Below are 20644 nucleotides of genomic sequence, written 5' to 3' on the forward strand. Positions count from 1 at the left end.
GTGTCATTTTCTTCCGGACCTCAATTTTTTATATCATTCAGATGCCAATATTTCTACCGCTATATGCGCATGACTACATGCCACATGCACACCTACAGTCTTTCTTTGAGTAAAATCGGGATAATGTTGGTGGCCACCGCATGAGTTTCCCCACCGTGCGCGCCTAGCTCACCAGTGTTCTTGTACAGCTTCAGTGACAAAGGGGAACAATATTCCGACGTCACATTCTTGCGCTAGGCCTCTCAAGCTGTAGGCCTCACTGGAAGCTTTTTGAGATTCGGCAAAAATTCACAGCCGTTCCGCTCTGGGAAAGTGGGAGCCAGCGAAGCTGCAGTATTGCGGCAATCGCTATTGCGGAGTTTTCCTATAGAGAATTGACATATTATCGTTATTGGCTCGCAACGGCGTTCCAAGCTGTCAAGTTAATCGTCGTCATAGAGGGATTCGGACCTTCTCGACGAGAAGTAATTTCAGGCGGAAATGGCGGCGACTGCAAGTTCTGTGGGAGCGGATTTCTGTTGTTTTGGCGCCAATTCGCTCCCACGTGCGCGCCGACGCTCCTTTAATTCCTGTCCGGGCTATAACGAGTTAGAAGTGCAATGGCTGATAACGGCGCTAGCTCCGTTATCAGGCTACAGCGCAGTTTGTGCAAGAGGCATGGGTAGTTGTGAGGGGTATAGAACGTGTTAAAGAGGCTTCTACGGTGGCTAGGAGGAGCCGGGAAGCGATGCCGATAAATGTTTGCGGCCAGACGAGAAACCCGGGATGTAAGGAGTATAGAGTTATGTTGTGAAAACGATTTCGGAATCAACAAAATCTCACAAGTATTTGTGAATCGCAGGCTTTCTTAGATCCCCCTTCTAAATATGTCATGTAGACTTTTCTCTTATCTAACAGCAGCCTTCTGAACTTTCATGGTAGGTCAGGTTGAATATATAATTACAAATTTGATTTACCCTCAAATGAATCATAGTGATAAAAAATCCAGCACTCGATCTGATTTCGGAAGTGTGAAGTTAGCAGTCTTCAATTGTGAAACTGATCAGCTGTTGTTGTTTACGCCACCATCTTTCACAGCTAATGTTGAGTTAGACACTTCAGTACACACCACCGCATGTACTGCGACGATGAAATTTTTATAACTGTGGTATGGGACCCACCCAATGCATTCTATGTACGCTAATGACGTGGTGCGTTGTGTGCACGCGTGTTTTTTCCAGCGAAATACTGCCTCTTACCTTCGGAACGTTTGAAAGCCAAACATTCTTGGTCTAACTGATGACTGTGTTGTAACCAAAACACACTAAAGGAAAGCCAACTTTAAACAGTGGCGAGCACATGGTAAGGAAACAAAAACGCTTCCCGCGGCCGCTACCGAGTCTGGGTTCGTCGCGTTATTAAATGGACCAGTATTATGTTGCGCCATTTTTTTGTTGCATTGCGCCATTTCGATACGGTGGAGGATGTGTGTGGGGGGGGGGGGTTCTCTGGTTCCCCGTGAGGTATTCTGATGGCCTAGTCTGGGGTTTAACTTTGTCTCTCAGGCAGTTTGCACATTGTTCACTAAACGTTTCGTCTTTGAAACCTGCTCGTTCAATGAAAAGCAGATCAACGTTTTGCAGGTGTATCTTTTGCCATTTTGCGTTTGCAGGTTGTACACATTGTTACAGTTTCACAGTGCCTCTAGCGACGCGTACTATCTCTGTTATATTTATAACTCTAGCTTGTAGCATTATGAATAACTACGCGGAATATGCTAAAGTGCGGCATGTCGTGTTTCAGAATATGCGTGGATTTTAATGTAGAACCATTCCAGAACCAGAGGTGCTTGTATTTCAGTACATTGTTACGGGCAACAGTGATGCCAATTGGGGTTTGAGCAGCAAATGCGGAATACGTGATTTGAATGAAATATTGAAGATCACAACTGTGTTTATTGCAGACAGATGTTACGACGCCTTGCCGTTTTCCGTGTCTACTGCTCTCACGCAACACATACCCACGCATTGTTCTGCGTAAAGAAGAAAATGGGACGCCATGCAAGGTATCGTAAATGTGCTAATTTTCTCTTGCTCTTCTGGGTGCAACGATATTCTTTTTGACAGAAGACGTTATTACGCACGTAAGCGTAAATTTGCAAAATGATTTTCAGGCTCTAACAAGTTTACTAATGCCAGGTTCCTAAGCCCGTATTCCCACGAGGCTCTTTGTTGGACCTATCAAGTAAACAACGTAAAGCGCAGTGACGCTCACAGAATCGGCACACTTAACAAACTCAGTATGGTGCTGCTTGAGAAACTAAAAGGTCAACTTTAATACTGCGCTGTCATTAAAGGCTACAATATGGTGTACTGGTTTCAGGCGTTAAATCAAAATCAAATATTATCGGTTTATACTATGCAGCAAGGACGTTTGCCATTCATCCAAAACGTACCAAGTCTACAACACGTCTCCTACAATTTTTAAAGCAGATACATTTTCACTATTCAGGACATGTGTAATCAACGCCTCGGCGAAACGGCATTATTAAACTTGAAATAAGACACAAAAATATTTTTTGAAATTGTAATAGTGCCGATCGCATTAGAGTCTCAGGCACACTACATTAAAAAAACTCGTACTATTACGGGGTAATGCTTTCAACTGCTACAATGGCACATACAAAATCTTTTAAATTCTTTTTAAGAGGTATCAGAACCCGTACGGCTTCCGTAAGGTCTCCGTATTTTCACCTTGACTTGGTCCGTGACCGCATCTTTGTCCTCATCCTGATACCTGACCAGACGACCTTTCGTCGAACTCTTGACGACTATTTATCGTTGTTCACTCGATGTCATACACAGCTGTGTTTTTTTGTTTTCCGAAGGAAAGTTAAAAAGTTACTTCTTACGCAATATTGTTTTCTTGCGTCTAGTTTTTGTTTTTTATTGTGTTACTTTTTTGTGAAAAAAAATTGGGCGAGCTTCGCTCCAGTTGTGCGAAGACTGGGCAAACAGCGAAGCTGGTGGCCTTACTTAGCTTATTCCTGCTTCGGCTGAGTTGATGCTTGGGTATGCGTGGACATAGTGCTGGTAAGCATAAAGACGCGGGTGAGATCCCGGCTGCGGTGGCTACTTTTCTGGTGGAGGCAAGAACCAAATATACAGGGCCTCCTTTTGAGCATACGAACGCCAGCCGGCTGAGCTCCGCTATCTCTCTTCTCGTACCAGTCGACCTTTAGTTATGCCGCGCGTTGCGCAGAGCTGCACCGAACTCTGAGGCTAGTTCTCGACGCTGCTGAAAGCTCGGCCCTACGACAGTTTAGCACTGCTGGGAGCCTAGATCAGGCGGCCAGTGCGTGCCCTCCGCTTTTTGCTCACGCGCGTCGATTTCGCTCTTTCCCTGTCGCGGATGCGATGCAAGAAGGGAGCGAGATCGACGGTCTCCCGTTTCATTTCATTTCATTTCATTTTATTTATCCGTCTTTTGTACAGGATTAATGTTCTGGACAATGTAAGCACGCGGTGCTCGTAAAGTGACCAGGCAGCTGTTGAAACAACAACACATTTTCATGAAAAGTAACGCAATAATACTTTCGTATATGCACTGAACACTTCGCAGTGTATAAAACAAAACAACACATAAAACGCACACACGAAAGGAGCGTCTTCTTGCTCCCAAAAATTCATCAAACGAAATTAAATGTTACAGACCTCTTATGAAATTAATATACCAATAGCACAATCACTTACAGAGATACAATTTAATTCGACTTCGAAAGCATACTGACAAAGTTACATGAATACAAACAAATTGAACACAAGGCGGTAAACAAATCCCCACATGTCAAGTGGCATTACTTACTCAGTGTTTATTAAACCTCAACATCATTTTGTAATTGCTTTGTTCAGTTTCCATTTCGTGTTTATCGTGCATAGTTCATCAGTTACCTCATTGAATATTACCGGAACATAGTAGTTCCGTACTCTTTTTTCCATAGTTAGTGTACATTCGTGGTTTTACATACCTTTCGGTTTTTCGCAGTGCCACACTCTTTCTTACCGCAACTTGAAACTCTTTGTGAAATAGTGATTCTTCAACACTACACATTTAAACAGTTCTTTCATTGGTAGTATACCCAGGGCTTGCTATTTTTCTTTTGTACCAACGCTATCTAACGCTGTACCGTAGGTTATGCTTTTGACTATTTTTCGAATGACTCGATTAATTTCTTGTTTTTTGTTTTCCGAGCAAGTATCGTATAATGTGATCCCATACGAGAGTAAAGATTCAGCTAGCGCCTTATACACTGTAAGCTTAATTTTGAACGGAGCTCTACCTCGGAGGTCGTACATCATTGCAGCAATTGACCTTAACTTCTTACATATATGTTTACGTGGCTTTGTCATGTTAGACACTTATCAAAATACATACCTAAATACTTTACAGTTATTTCAAGTGGTAAAGGCAGGCAATGGCAGGGGTTACAGTTAGAAAAATGCAATAATATCCTTCTACTTAATGTTAAAACTTTATGTGGATCCCTAAAGGAGATAAGCTTTGTTTTCTGCTTATTTACAAAAATACAATTTTCCTGAAACCAATCAAATAGTGCCAGAATATCGCCTTGAAGACGTTCAAACCTTTTATAAACGTTGGGAACATCTATAGTAACTGCAGTGTCGCCCGCATACTGAAAAATGTTTGAATATAATGGTACAAGGCCGAGGTCTGTAACATAAATGTTGAAAAGCAATGGCCCTAATGTACTGCCCTTAGGTACTCCATATTTTAGTGGCTCAAAACCGCTATACGTTTCTCCTAGTCTAACGCACTGAAATCTCTCAGTGAAGTAGCTTGAAAAGAAATTTGAAAAATGCCCCCTAAAGCCTAGATATTGCAACTTCTTCAGCATAAATTGTGGTCTATGGTATCGAAAGCCTTTGTTAAATCTAACATTAAAGCCCGAAGCACTCGGTTGTTTTCTATCGAACGATTGATGCAATCGGACAACTGTTCTAACAAGGACTTGTATTTTTGTTTGGTGTAAAGCCGAATTAAGCATTGTTAGTTAGTGAAAACCGATCGCAGAATGAAAGTAGCACAGATGCTACATACTTCTCCATTATGTGTGCAAGCGCTGAGAGAATGAAAATTGGTCAATAATTTCCGGAGTCACTCTTTTTTCCGTGTTGGTAGATTGGCCTAACAACATAGATCTTCATTTCTTTCGTGAAATCTCCAGTGTGGGATATTCCATTTAATATTTTAAATAGTACTTCTTTAAGCACCGTAATGTTACTGCGCAAGTCTCGATTCTTGCGCAGTAACAATCTCGGAACAATCTACTTTTTCTTGGCCTCGATGATGCAGAAAAAGAAACATGGCAGGAATCTGAAACAAAAATTATGAAACTATGCTCCGAAACTTTGAAACTACAACTGGACACAAACGCCATCTAACACGCGCACCGTTTAGGCAAATTTGGGAACGACAAAAATAGGCCTATCATACTAAAACTAACCCATTTCAAAACCAAAGAGAGTATTCTTGCTTGCGGCCGTAAACTAATAGGAACCGACTATGCTATAAGAGAATATTTCGCTCCGACTACTCGCCAGGCGCGCTCTAAGTTAATACAATTTGTACGCCCGCAGAAATGTGCCTTCAAACTTTCGTTAGACAAACTGCATGTTGGTAACAAGACATATTACTACGATGCTGCAACTGATACGGTTCTAGAGTGCGCGAATAGTTCCACATTTGCACCTACCCCTCCTTACGCGCGTGAGAGTAGCCAATCAGATGCCAAATGACGCAGTTTAAATAACCGGTGCCGTCCAAAAAATCATCCGTCTTCATTTTTCAATGCCAACATTGGTTTCACAAACATCAGAAGTGTTGTTCCCAAAAGATATCACTTACGCGGTTTCATCACAGACATCGACGCGGACATAATCCTTCTCACAGAAACTTGGCTAACAAACGACATCGAAGACTCCGAAGTTTTGCCTTGTAACCCGAACTTCACGCTATACCGTAATGACCGCAAGGATAGAATAGGAGGAGGCGTTCTTGTGGCAATCAATAGCAACCTCTCGTCTTCACTCATCTGCCATGATCTTAACGTAGAACTAACATGGGTCTGTGTACATAACTGTTCGGTGAAATCAGTGTTTGGCATTTGCTGCAGACCGCCAGACAGTCATCCACTATTTTGTGATTACCTGCGCAGTTCTCTTATAAACATAAAACATAAATTTCCTGACGCATCTATATTTCTTTTCGGTGATTTCAACTATCCTCATATCAATTGGACTCTTCTTTCAGCACCTAATCAATCGTCTTTAAGCGAATCCAAACAATTTCTGGAACTCGTACTTGATTTCAACCTCCATCAAGCAATAACCACACCCACTCGAGGAGATAACACACTAGATCTGTTGCTGACCAGTTCCCCTGATGACGTATCGAGTGTCACAGTCCTCCCCGGAATTAGCGACCGCAATCTTCTTCATATATCCTTCTCAATTCAAATGAAAAAAAGCTCCTACAACCAAGACAATAACTGACTACAACAGAGGAAATTTTGAGTTAATAAACGAGGAACTTGCTCGGTTTTACGAGAACTTTGAAAAATATTACAGAACGGCTCTGTTAATTCAAATTGGGAACTTTATAAAAGTGCGTTACTGAGCTTAAAAATAAATATATTCCTACAATAATTGTGAAGTCCGACTCCAATAACCCATGGTTTAATAAAAGTCTAAAATCATTGCTCGCACGAAAAAAACGTCTCTATAGAATAGCGAAAAGCAAGAATAGCCCTAAAGCATGGAGCCGTCACCGCCTGTGTGAAATTGAATACAAAAAAGCAGTTATTGCAGCCAAGGATAAATTTTTTTTCTGCCGACCTGATTAAAATCCTTCAATCAAACTCAAATAAGTTCTGGCACGTAATTTCTGCAAATCCTCAAACTAACCATATAAATCTTGTTAACTCTAATGATGAACCGATAAGCTCCGAGGAAACAGCTGCTGCTCTAAATAACTTCGTCACATCTGTGTTTAACATACCCAATACCTCCGCTGTTGCACCTATACCGGACTTCTCTTGTCAGACCATGCCTGAAATACAAGTACACCTCGATGGCGTATGCAAGCTAATCCACTCCCTTAAAATACCATCCTCGGCCGGCTGCGATGACATCAATTCAAAATTACTAAAAAACACTCTAGCAATATCTAGCAAATTTTTGTACCTTATATTTAACCAATCTTTAAACACAGGAACCTTGCTAGATGATAGGAAGAAAGCTAAAATAGTCCCAATTTTTCAAGCGGGAAGGCGCGAAAGCCCTGCGAATTGCCGCCCGATCAGTTTAACCAGTGTTCCATCTAAGATCCTAGAGCATATCATAGCATCAAATCTTATGGCCTACCTAGAATCAATCAGTTTTTTCTACCCTTTACAACACGGTTTTCGAAAACATCTTTCCTGCGAAACTCAACTAGCTGAATTCACATATGACCTACTGCGACAAATGGACGATCACATTCAAATTGATGCAATATTCTTACACTTCTCCAAAGCCTTTGATCGCGTATCCCACAACCACCTGCTCACAAAATTAGCCGCTCTTGGTATCCCCCGAAACCTTATAAAATGGCTCGAACATTTTTTAACCGGACGCGTGCAGTTTACCTTTGCTAACAATTTCAATCAACCCTTACCAGTGTCACTTCCGGTGTCCCCCAAGGCGCCGGCTTATCACCTTTATTATTTCTTATTTACGTAAATGACCTTCCCAGTAACATAAAAACACAGCGGCACCTGTTTGCAGATGACTGCGTTCTTTATAACTCCCTTCATTCTTCTAACGACGCAATCACCCTACAACATGACCTTGACACCACCACTTCATGGTGCGAAAAATGGCATATGCCTCTAAACTTCACTAAATGCAAAGTTCTGTCCTTTACGCGTAAACACATTACCACACACGAAACCTACTACATTAACTCTGTTCCAATTGACCGCACGTGCACTCACAAATATCTAGGAGTTCATCTGAGGTCATCACTGTATTGGGTGAAACATATTGAAACCATTCTTTGAGAAGCTTCACGCACATTAGGCTACTTACGAGGTAACTTGCGATCTGCATCTCCTGACATAAAGAAACTCGCATATCTAACCTACGTGCGACCAAAACTCGAGTACGCATCATCCATCTGGCATCCCCCACAAGCTTATCTCGCCGATGATTTGGAAGCCGTTCAAACCGCGCAGCTCGTTTCATTACGTCACAATATTCAAGACACATCAGCGTAACCGCACTAAAACAAACTTTGTCACTCGCATCGCTCGCTTCACGTCGCATAACTTCTCGTGTCTTCCTCATTCACACTTTCTTTTACTTCAGCCGATCGGGACATCCTCTCCTAAAACGCCCATTAAAAACATCATCTCGCCTGTCCCTTACGCACCCTTTGATGACCATAACATGTCGGACGGCGGCGATGAGCAGCTCATTTTTCCCCCATGCCATAACAGTTTGGAATTCACTACCAGATAACATTGTTTCTTGCAGAGACCGCAAAATATTTCGCGATAAACTAACCCGTTTTCAAAATACAAATGATACGTCCTAACAGCACATTTACCTCTTGCATTTATAGTTGTGTCTTTACTGTGCTCGCAGAATTTATTGCCTATAATGTATTTTCATGTTTTGTTATGCGTGTTCTTTTCGTTTTTTTTTCTTTCTTTATTTCTTGTAATCAGTGTGTACCTTCATATTGTTACCTTGCTATGAAACTTCCAACTTCGATGTTCGCCCCCCCTTATGAAATGCCTTCGGGCCCTTAAGATTGAATAAATGAAATAAATAAAATGATTACGGATCCTGTCGAAACCCGGTGGCTTCCATCCCCTCAAACCCTTGATAATATTCCACAATTAGACCTCGCCTATATCTGGAAGTAAAGCCGTGTTCGCAGCTTCGCTCCTCTGTTAAGTAAAGCCGTTCGCTCCTCTGATCAGGTCCCAACTGTTACGAGTGCGAGGCGCGAGCTAGGTCCGGTCCGCATTGCCCATGCGGCCCTGCTTCTTTATTATAATCATCAACACACTCCCCCGCCGCCAAGGTGCGCTGGGCCAACTCTATAAAAGCAAACGGGAAACTTTGGACAACCACAGTGAATGCGCCAAGGCACTAGAGACAACCCAAATGGTCAGATGCAGCAGTACCAAGTTCAGGAGAAGCAAAGCGACAAAAATGCAGCTACCGAATTAAAGGCAAGTGCATATTAACTTTGTAAAAGCGTGAACCTTGTCGCGCACAGCAAGCCCACCCACAGAATTGCGGATGTCCGGGAACAGAAAGCAACACAACCGTAGACCGAAGTGACCCCGTAGTTGTCGGTTGATATAGTGCTGTATAACCCGCCGCGGTGGCTCAGTGGCTAAGGCGTTGCGCTACTGAGCACGAGGTCGCGGGTTCGATTCCCGGCCGCGGCGGCCGCTTTTCTGATGGAGGCGAAAAGCAAAAACGCCCGTGTGTACGAGATTTCGGCGCACGACAAAGATCCCCAGGTGGTCAAAATTAATCCGGAGCCCTCCACTACGGCGCGCCTCATCGCCTGCGTTGCGTCGGCGCGTTAAACCCCACAATCAATCAATCAATATAGTGCTGTATAGTCGTCCAAAGCAGCAAGCTACACAGAAACAGGCCAGTCACTGTCATCTTGTTCACAGTCAGCTTCTCCGCTTCTGCGAGCACGCTCCTGCAGGACTTCTTAACGGCTTCCGGCTTCTCTTCAACAGACTCATTGAATATCTTCGTGTGGCTGATGGCAAGGTTTCGCTGCTGAGCAAGCAGGTACACCTGGTCATGGCTGGCGGGAAGATGATACCCGGTGCCTCGGTGGCCATCCTGGTTGCGTCCCGGTCTGCCGTATCAGCCAGCATCGTATGAGAACTCGCCCTTGTGGCGCTGCCGCCTTTCATTTAAGAGCTCAGTAGTGTACCCGTGATAGGCATGCGTGTAGCCAGTGCCGGGCGGCATAGCTGGCAGCTGGTCAGAGGTGACCACAAGTCGTGTGCACGCATCATGGTTGTCAACTACCCCCCCCCCCCCCTCCCCGAGGAACGATCATCGTGACAGTGGATGGTGTGGCTCCCAGGAGCTTCCCATAGGACCGCCATGCACGGCAGTTGAAGCTGCACGGATGACGTTCACGAGCGCACCGCATCCACTATCACCAGACGGTTGGCGAGATCCAAATCTGAGCGCCGGTGCAGCGATCACAGTCGGGTATACCAGGAAGCGCTGACGCCAGCGTAGACTTTAACTGAAAAGAAACCGCCGGGAACAACACGGCCACCGTCGTACAAATGGAAACGGCGCCCGCTCGTGACACACGGAACCCCCACAACAGGCAGCGATATCCGAAACGTCTGAGGGCATCCCGATGGACTGGTCCAGATCGGCCGCATCGTTGTACATTGTGGTCACTGAGTCTTTGGAGAGGCCGGTAGCGTGCCCGTCCTGGACGACGACGCAGTCACCTCTGGCAGGGTGCCTTAGAGGCGTTCCTCGAAGCAACCGTTAGCTGCTTCGGGAGATCAGATTCGTCGGCAGCTGTGACGATGTCTTCACCGACGACGCACAGCTCACACACAGTGGATACATTCGGCACCTTGTCAGCGTTCGCGGTTCTGCGGTCACCGGAGGGCGCCGTGGTATTGCCGGGCCGGATCACCGCGGAGTATTGGTTTCCCGCTCCGGTACTCTGATCGACAACTTCGGAAAGAACCACAGATGTGCCCACCAAAGCGTACCTGCGGGCAGATCTTGACGACCTTTTTGTCGTATTTATAACTGGAGAATAAGTCGGCTTCTAATTTGCACAAATCGATGTTTTCATGAATGCGCTTAACAAGGGACTTCAATTTCTGGTACCTGGTGTTGGCGGCATGCAGGTAGGAGGGTACCTGGACGGTCACCGTGACCGTATCCTGCAGCAGTGATTGAATAGCAGCTACGCCCCTTCTGACGGCTTCTCTCACAATGTCACTGTGGCGGCGTAGTTCCTCCACGGCATTCGGCGAGAAGGCAGGCGTCCGGGTAGCCTCGGTGCGAGCACAAGCGGCGGACAACGTTCTACGAAGACGCTCGCAGAATTGGGCAGCTGCCAGGCGACCCCAGGCCTAGTGTCCTCGGAGACTGCATCGCATCAGCTCAAGTTTGCTCGTGGCCTCAGTTTCCCGGGTTTGACGGAACGAGGAAAAAAATACGACGAGCTTAAGACGATATCCCCATCATTAGCTGGTAGAGGAATAGGTAGAATAAAATGCGTTCCGAGCAGTGCCATGTCCAGCTTCCGTTCCTCCACATTTTGGTGCCGTGAAACCCCGGAGGAGCGTCACAGTGGACTGCATGACGGTGCAGCGCACATTAGAGGCACCTGAGGCCAGGAAAACTCTTGCCTGGGAAATTTCTTGATCCACTGATCCCGAAGGTCTTGCCCCCGGATGGCGCCTGCAAGGGCCGGCTGCTCGACACTGTGCATCGCACATACCAAACGCGGAGACGACACAGATTATATGGGCTAACTGCTACGGCTCAGAGACATACTCCGGCTACAGATTGCGGACCTCGTGAACGCGTCAGACAACGCATTGAAGCAGCGCCCTGCGAAAAAAAGTACGCTGGGCGTCTGCCCCAGTGATTACTTGAACTAATTTGCTGGTTCTTGAGAACTTATCAAGAAATGGACTCGTCTGCACAAACCCGCGAGGCAGCAAAGCCACGCCTTCGGCGAGACCCCTTGATACCGTCACTTAAGGGGCATCTCTCTAAGGTCACGCAGCGTTCCAGCCAGTTCTCCAGTTGTCTATGGTCACAGAAGCAGCAACGCTGCAGGCACCCACTGGGATTTCAGTATGCGTCGTCATCTCTGCACGCTGCAGCCGCAGAGCGAGTTTATACCGCAGGGAAATGAAGAGCCCGACGGACCACGCACAGACCCCCTCGAGTGTGAGACTATAGAGAAGGAACATTGAGTTTTGACTGACGTGGAATAAAATAGTGCCCTCATGAATACCAGATTAAATTCTTGCAGGGCACAGAATCTTAGGCACAGGGCCAGAGGACAACGCATGACTGCCGGAGGGGAGGCATCCTCGCTGGCTGCAGCTGACTTCCAAAAACGAAGAGGACAACCAGTCTCGCGAGGGCGATTCGGACTACTGCTCACCTTTACCGACGGCAACGGTATCAGAATTACGAGGAACCACAGTGAATAGGATGTTGCAAAGAACCCCGACACAAAATAGCCCACTGTTTAGCCGATGCCCTGGAAACGAGTTTTGACGGGCTTTCGTTGCTCACATTGAGCAGAGCCGTGACTAGGAATGGACACCACACCTCAAAGCACAGTTGGCGAAGGTAGTTGCTGAGGAGCTCAGACCTAGCAAATGAGTGGATCACGACCACAATGCGGAAGTGGCCAACATAAATTTTTGCGGTCTCTACTCCACAGGTTCTCTACATGTCTGCGCAAGAACATTGTTGCGGGCGGGAGTACGTTGAGGAAAGAAGACGATGACGAGCATAGGGCACTATCACCATCATTGGCTAGTAGAGATAGAAGTACTATAAAAGACATCCCGGGTGGTGCCAAGGCCCGGGTCTAGTTACTCCGCACTCCCTCCTCGCCGGGAGGCACCGCGTGCGGCTGTTTTCTTGGCATTTTTCTTGCTGACCCCAAGGGACCAAGCTCAAGATTAAACAGCTTCGCTACTAAGAATCTTTTCTTGATTGCAGTCTTGTAAAAGAGTATTTGTTGGTTCATAATAAGAATGTTTATTGTACTCCGACTATTTATCATAGAAATGATTGGATTGTGAAAGTTGAACAGGCTACAGATATGGGCCAAAAAGTATATAATTATCCTGATGTTATTATGCAGGTAAGGATAAAAATGCATATAGTTTGAACTAGGAGTTGTGTGCAGTGTGTTTCTGTTATTTCTTTGTCACAACCTGCTGTTTGTACGTTTGTGCTGCATGTGGCTAGCGGCCTGGTCAGGTGAATTCAAATGTCGCTTGTTGCCATAGCATCGCGCGTACGAAATAAATGATTCGATTCAATTCAATTCCGATACTCGGCGGAGTTCTTATAGTGAGAAGCAAATGTTATTTAGGCTTTCCTGGGCATTTCGCGGACAGAAAAGCTCCCATATATGTTTTTACATTAAGCATAGGGGATATTTTGCTGGTCGGTCTAGAACTCAGCCTACTGCGCATAGAAAACAAATCAGATGATTACGGTATGTTTGGGATCAAATGCAAAATTTGTAGGTACTACTTCAGCAACAAATATAAAGTGTCTACCGTCTAGATTTTTATTGATGAACGTGAGCAATAAACAATATGATTTATTTTTCACCAGGTACAGGCTGGTAATAACGTTGTTGGATAATTAGTAAATAAATAAATAAACCAGCAAACAAATAAATAAATACATAGATAAATAAATAATAAATAAATAAATAAATAAATAAACCTAATGAGAACTCACTACCCATAAACGCAGCGGTAAAAAACTCGCACTGTGTTATTGAGCACTGAAATGGACGCGGTATTATAAAAGTATAAATTACATATGCAATTTAACGGGTTAACCTGTAGTTATAACCGTACACCGGGCTGAGAAGTAGAGAGAAACTCATTCATCGTAAGGACCGCTGTGTGCAGAACAACATAATAGCTGAAGTTAAAATATTGAGTGACCAGTGAGTAAGTCAGAGCCTGTTTTAGAAAATTTGAGAAACGAATGTTTGTGCTCAGAATTTCGCAGAGAAGCGGTAATTGTAAAATTTTTGTCTTTTTTTTGTGGGAGTGGTTGCTTTTATTCTGGATAGTTTTGATATTTTACGAGTTTCGCTGGCCAGGCGCTATGTTTACTGCTCAGAACAATATAGCTGCTTTTGCTTTATGCACTACTCATTTACCGATTTTGCTATGTGTTTCTTTTTACTCTTTTGCGCGTTTTCACGCGAATGGTTGTTTGTACTGTGCGTGTCGTAATGACCTATTAACGTCAGGATTAGAATACTGCCAAGTGCGCAAGAAAACATATTCCCAGTCATTTGAAAAGGTAAACCAGATAGACCAGATAGACACGGTAGAAAGGCTCTTGAGACACAAACATTCCCTCAGCATACAAGGGTGTCCCTAACCAGAATTCGGCGTAAGCCTCACTCAAAGCCATTAGACCGCAGAAGCTGTAGCGCACATAACCACAGGGGTGGTTACACCAGCGATAGACCAAAGGTGCTAAGGATTTGTGTATCCATACAGGCCGCCTCCTGAGCTAGCCTTGGAAAGGTTATACGCCCAGGCTTTGTCTAGCGAGAGTAGCTAAGCTGTGCTACTGCAGGTATCAGGTATCACCTGGGGAATATATAATCAGGTGAAGTTATAAAATGTCGAGAGTTTTGTGTTGTCTAGCGGGCATATTCGTTACCATGGGGAACAGAGAGAAAATAGGAAGCCCGGGATTCGATTACTTATCCACAGACGTATAACAGGGGAACACGGTTAGTTGTTCAGTATTGACGAAATAGTCGTAGCCGTTATGATCAGGTAAAGCACCATTCTACTGTAAGGATACTACAAGCCTATGCCGGAACATTTAGCTACAGCGATGAGGCTGGAGAGTGTTAGCGAGCATATCGAATCAGCAATGTATAAGGAACAAGTATTGTGTAGTATTTACATGAGAAAATGAACACAAAAGTAGTGAAGATGTGCGAGAAAAGTCAGTGAGAAATGTTGAGTAGGGACTTAAAATAGCCGAGGAGAAAGCAACATTGGTAGGACTTGTGGAGGAAGAGATGTGGTCTAAGCAGAATAACAACTAGTTCCGCAAACGAAGAATCGGGGAATGGGCATGTAAACCCAATTAATTAAAAATATAAAATGAAACTGTCTTCATTCGAAGTAACAATTCACTTGTTCCGCTAGCGTTGGCATGCAAAGGAACGTTAGGGGCAGTGATAATACCATTGTGAGGTGCAGGGTACTGTTGAATGTAAAAAAGAGATGGGAACTACCGAAAAGTAGAAATACAAACTCTGAGACGTTGAAGTTAAAAATACTTCTTCTGAATAAATTCCCGCTTTTACGGGTGACAATGCCGACAACGTAGACACGCTTATCGAATACCTAAAGGTGGTAATTTAGGACTCAGTAGCGTGTACTAGGGCAGCAGAAAATAAATAAATTCAAATTAGGTCATAAAGCGAAAGCCCTTTTTACTAACATAGAAACATCTGATTCTTGGTGACAGTGGATTATACTGAAGTGGCCAAATTGTCGAAAGTGCTAAGGACATTCTAACCTAGGACATGGCAATTGCTGAGAGGATGCTGTAAACAGGACGAGGTCTAAAAGAAACCGAAAAATATACCTAGAACCATAGATAGAATGTGTGGTTTAAGAGACCGATATAGAGTGTACGCACGAAGAGGTAAACAAGGTATCATTAGGCGCAGCATGTCTAAGGCAACAAAAGTAGGGAAAAATTGTAAACCATGGAGTGAGCTAGCAACGTGATTGAGCGGGAACCACTGAGCTTGCAAGATTTGTTGCAAATTATACCAATCACTAAATGATTGCTAGAACAATTACTCAACGTCATGACGACAGGCGCACATTTGTTGGTCACTTAGAGGAAGGAGGAGATGTTCTAGGACCACTTGCTACGCGATAGTTAGCTTGAGAACAGACCTGATCAGCGCGGCAACAGTACCACCCGCGACATAAAAAAATGCCAATATAATCCTGATTCACGGAAAGGAAGATGACAAAAAAGCTTAGGAAAACAGACCAATCAGGGCACTCTCTGTTGTATACAGGCTGACTACGAAGGTATCAGTTACCCGCAAATATGACAACCGAAATTTTCAACAACCAAAGTAACAGGTTTGATTCACAAAATTACATTGACTTCGAATCCGATCTCTGTTATGAATCACAAATAGGAGAATAGTTCAGGTATAATAACCTTCAATGCTTGCCATATATGGACTACTAAAAAGCTTTAGGTTCAGCAGATACCGCAGCAGTACTGCACGCATGAAAACGCCACAGAGTAAAGGAGGGTCACGTAAGACGTTTGGATGATATCTGCAGAGGCTATACGGCAGAGTTACGCCGTACAAAGTGAGAAGTTTCTGGTCAGAAAGTGGGTAACGGAGGGGGTAATATCTCGCGAAAGGCGTGTAACCTTTAAGTAGACGGGATTCAGAAAGCTTGATGGGGAGATGTCAAGACTAGGCATACCCCGGGACAACCTGTGTCACTACAGGTTTTCTTACACAGACCACTCAAATTAATGCTCCAGTCCCTGGAAGCAGAAGCGCTGGCTTAACGAAAAATAGCTCTGAATCATTATAACGTGGCGCTCACGTTCTTGTTCTTTGCCTAGGTCACGAAATGATGTAATAATGTAGATCTAAATCCTTGTAAAGTTGCGCTGGCGGTTTTGCTCTTAGCACTTTGTTTATTCTAGGTAACGAAATGATATAAATGATTGCACTGGAACGGTTGTCACTGTTCATTTAAGCGCCTAAAAAGAAATGCCGTGCTGGTACAGCGGGGCAAATGTTTAACTAGAGTGCGCGAGCTGCGACTTTTCATGCATCAGCTCCGTATGACGGAAACCAAGTAGCAAACAGGTCGAGAAAAAGTGCATGCTCATAAACCGTGGTCAGCAGAAACAATCGTATGCTAGGCTGTTCCTTCTTGAAAGCGTCATTAGCCTTAGCGTCATTAAAACTCGCCGCTCACCTGCGCTAGTTAAAGATTGGGCCGTTTGCACGTGCTAGTGTGTCCTTGACAGGTGCTTCCCAATATGATAAGTAAACTAGTTCTATCACCATACAGCCGATGATTACGTCACGGGAGGAGGCTTGGTGCCATAGTAAACAACTGAAAAGGAATTACAGACCGACCCATTAGGACATGAAACAGATGGGCATATAATAAATGGGGACGGGAAGCAGTCGTCGTGAATCATTGAACAAAGGGGAAGGGGGGTGTAATGGCTTAAAGGGACACTGAAGTGATATGTAAACATTGCGGGATTACTAGCGCAAATTGTAGTCCGGAGTCCCCAGGCCATGTTTCGACCACTCTAGGCGCGTTTACGCGATTTTATTTAGTAGAAAAACTAATTCGAAAACGCTGTCCTCCTCTCTTTACGCTCGCCCATTTTCTGTGGCGTTTTCGTGTGACGTCAGGAGGGGATGAGCTGGCAATTGGCTGCGCCACGGCTGCGCTACTGCACGGCTCCCCGGCCGACAGAGTCAGTCGGCCCAGCGTTTCGTCCGCCGGCCGCCGGCGGGTCGTCGCAATCAAGGAGGTTAAAAAAAATTGCTTGGTCGCAATTCGTTCGCTTAGTTGAAACGAAGCCAGGACACGTTTGTTAATGAAAGAATGTGCCTTTCATTACTTGGTTTGTTTGTACACTGTATCTAGCTCCAAGTCAAGGTCGCTTCACACAAGCGCTGCACATGCGACGCTTCGCTGACTGGTACGCCAGTAGGAAAATATAAGGCCTCTTGAAGGCGGGAGAAGAGTCAGCGAAGTCAATATAGGTACTAAGCAAATAAAATCAACTGATATTTTTACCGTACAGCGTAAAACTAGGGCGCGGGAAGCACTTTTTTGCGCTGGGCGAACAAGCACAGCGGTCAGCAGCACGACTACGCATCTGCGAACGCTTTTCCGTCTACGAAATGCAATTGCTAGACGTGAGCTACTGTGGAAACTCGGGCGACGCTTACTGCACGATCGCAGTACAACAAATAGTCACCTAAGCGGCTTGAAATGCCAAAACTAAATAAAAGTGTAAACCGGTTGTACAATATATACCCTATATTAGCAAGACCTTCTCGTCCCGCTCCGTAGCCTAATAGTCCGAGGCGCTAGGAATTCATTGCAAATGTTTTGCGAGTCACGAGTTTGAATCCCCGCGGGCACGTGCTTTTTTTTTGTAAGTTAACTTTTTTGTTTTCCGCCGATGTTTTCTATATTGAGTTCACCTTTTTTGGGGCCGCAACGTTCATGGCTACACGAACTAGTTCACAAAACGCGCGCAGGCTGGCACTGGCGCGCTAGCGAGTTCTCGTTGGTGTGCTGTTGCCATAAGCACCGACTGCTTGCAGGCAGTGGGCACAGGCCAGAATGAACAGACCCTTGGCCTGGTGCGAACACGCTTTTTACGATACAGGCATGAGGGAGGCAAGCTCCAAATATGGGGGAAAAGCGCATGACATTTGGGCGTCTGCGGGTACGCGGAGGGCGTTCATGCACTGCGTAGGTCTCGGCTAGTGAATGCTACGACTACAAGCCGTCCTGGGAGGCTTATCTTGTGCATTTTACAGCCGACAACATGGCAGAAGCGCGGTACGATGATTACTGAGATATTGAGAATGCCCATCCAACAAAGCCATTGGTTATGTTTTACAGAACCGAAACCGAAACCGAAACTTGTGTGATTGCTAACCTTGGGCATCGTCCAATCACGGCGCCCCTCCTCTCAACGTCACAGCCTTAGTTGGTGCGGCCGCCGCAAACCGCGCATGGTAGTTTTTCTTCTTTCGCGCTTTGTAAAATAATTACCGATTTGTCAACCGGATAAACGATGAAAAGTGTGCTAATTTGAGCCAGTCTACGCAGTGCAAGCAAAAACGGGAGCTTGACAAATTCACTTCAGTGTCCCTTTAAACCAAGGTGAAGAAATGTACTTGGCCTAGCCATGCAAGTAGACGAAACGACAACTGGTTCATAACCGCGATTACAGAGGGCCTGCCGAGTGTCTTGACTGCTACTACGTTAAGATCGTGAATTGTTTAGAGCGATAGAGTGGAAAATTCATAGCAAAAGGCTGGACTCTGGCACAGGACTCTGGCACAGAAGGACAGGGGTGGTTCGGGGTCACTGGGAGAGGCGTTCATTCCGTATTGGACTTTCATCATGATCATGATGACGATCGTGATGAAGATAAAAAATATTTTTAATACTGCAGCCTTAATATTTACTTTCAAGTTCTATACAATTCTTCCTGGAGACCGAGAAGGTCAGGGCTAGTATGGGGAAATTTTTCTTTCAAATGTTTAGAGCCGCTATACTGTACATGCCCGAAGTACTGTACCTTCCTGCATAACTTCTCCCCTGCGTAGTTCAAAACTGGACATCTACAAAAATGTCCTTTTACTTGAGACATCGACAAAAGAAGGGGTGGGCGTATAACTTGGTTATAAAGGCTGAAGCAACTTCTGAAGAAAAAAATTCCTGCAAAGTAGTCTACAGCTTTTCGTGGATATCTAAGTCAGCCTGGAGAAAGAGCGGCAATCAGCAATATCTTCCCGCTTTTTATTCTTACCTCAGTGTGGAGCAGTTTGGTCAAACAAGCAATCGGTATAGGGCACCAGTGTAGTGAAACCAAAAATGACGATTTTTCCTAATTTTAACTAAATTACCTATCGTTTTGGCCTTATGCGCTCAGTGTTTGTTTTCTATAATAAAAATTAACGCTATTTACGTAACTGCGCATATACATACTCTCAAACATATTCCCCCAAAACGCATTGTGACTTTGTCAGAGTCATGGACGGAAACCGTGCACACTCTGTCAGGTCCGCGTATTCCTCTTCAATCATTCTTTCCAAAGCAGTCCTACCAAATATTTACATGAAGTTTGTACTTTTCTTGCTGGTGCCTTAGCGATGTTCTTTTTGAAGCCAGCGTACGAGGGCTGTCTCTGCAGTGATATTCCTTGTTACCGCGTAATCGTCATCCGTATGCGCATTTCATACTAACGCCCATTTTTCTAGTGTAGTATGTCTCTATTTTATTGCATTACGTTCGGTACCATTCAAAAAAGGGATTAAAACACAACAAAATACTTGAAGTGGTGCTGTACAGGTCCGATAAAAAAAATACAATACACTTGTCAAGAGGGGGCTGATTTTTGGTGCGCTGTTTTCTGACAGCAGTTATTTCTGGTGCACTTTTTTTTACTTTCTGCAGGCTGGGGAATGCCATAATGGCGGTTGCATAAGGGCGGTAACTACTCCTGTTCTTGAAAGAAGAAAGCGTTCTCTGTTGACAACGATAATGGCGGTTAGAGCTGGTGTTGCTCTGGTGAGCCTGTTACGGAAGAAAAAACGGCAGCGACAGCAACAGCAACAGCAGCAGCAGCAGCAGCAGCAGGAGGAAGAGGAGGAGCCGCAGACGCAGCCGCAACCGCAGGAGCAACCAACTAAACAAGCCGATGACACGGACGAAAACTCCTTGCCTGGGAACCTGTAGCAATGAATCTTCCCGACATATTATTGTTGCCGGTGTCCCGAATGAAAATCCGTATTCCAGTTACGATTTTCGTATAATCGCGCGGAACCGAGAACATTCGTACGTAACACTAGAGAGTTTTAGCTGACCGTTTTTGACAATCCGCTATGCTCCCGAAGGCCCGCTAAGCAGAACCGGAGCGTCAGCGGCAGAAAGGCTTTTAGCTAAGCGATAACCGTATCTCCCTCGACGGGGAATGATTGGCGTCACTGGTCGTGCCCCGTGCGTTCGCAA

General features: G+C 45.0%; 1 long non-coding RNA gene across 1 annotated transcript in view; it reads left to right on the forward strand.

Annotated features, from left to right (window-relative positions):
• The window catches only part of LOC144145651 (uncharacterized), a 42014-nt gene extending 21608 nt beyond the window's left edge, over nt 1–20406 (forward strand). The window contains exons 3-4 of the long non-coding RNA XR_013317558.1: nt 1943–2044; nt 20090–20406. This is a non-coding gene — a long non-coding RNA (uncharacterized LOC144145651). The remainder of the gene's footprint in view (nt 1–1942; nt 2045–20089) is intronic.
• Nucleotides 20407–20644: the final 238 nt, after the last annotated feature.

Source organism: Haemaphysalis longicornis, unplaced genomic scaffold (genome assembly GCF_048455015.1).
Source record: "Haemaphysalis longicornis isolate Haplotype H1 unplaced genomic scaffold, Haemaphysalis longicornis Haplotype H1 scaffold_7, whole genome shotgun sequence".
Taxonomy (NCBI): Eukaryota; Metazoa; Arthropoda; class Arachnida; order Ixodida; family Ixodidae; genus Haemaphysalis; species Haemaphysalis longicornis.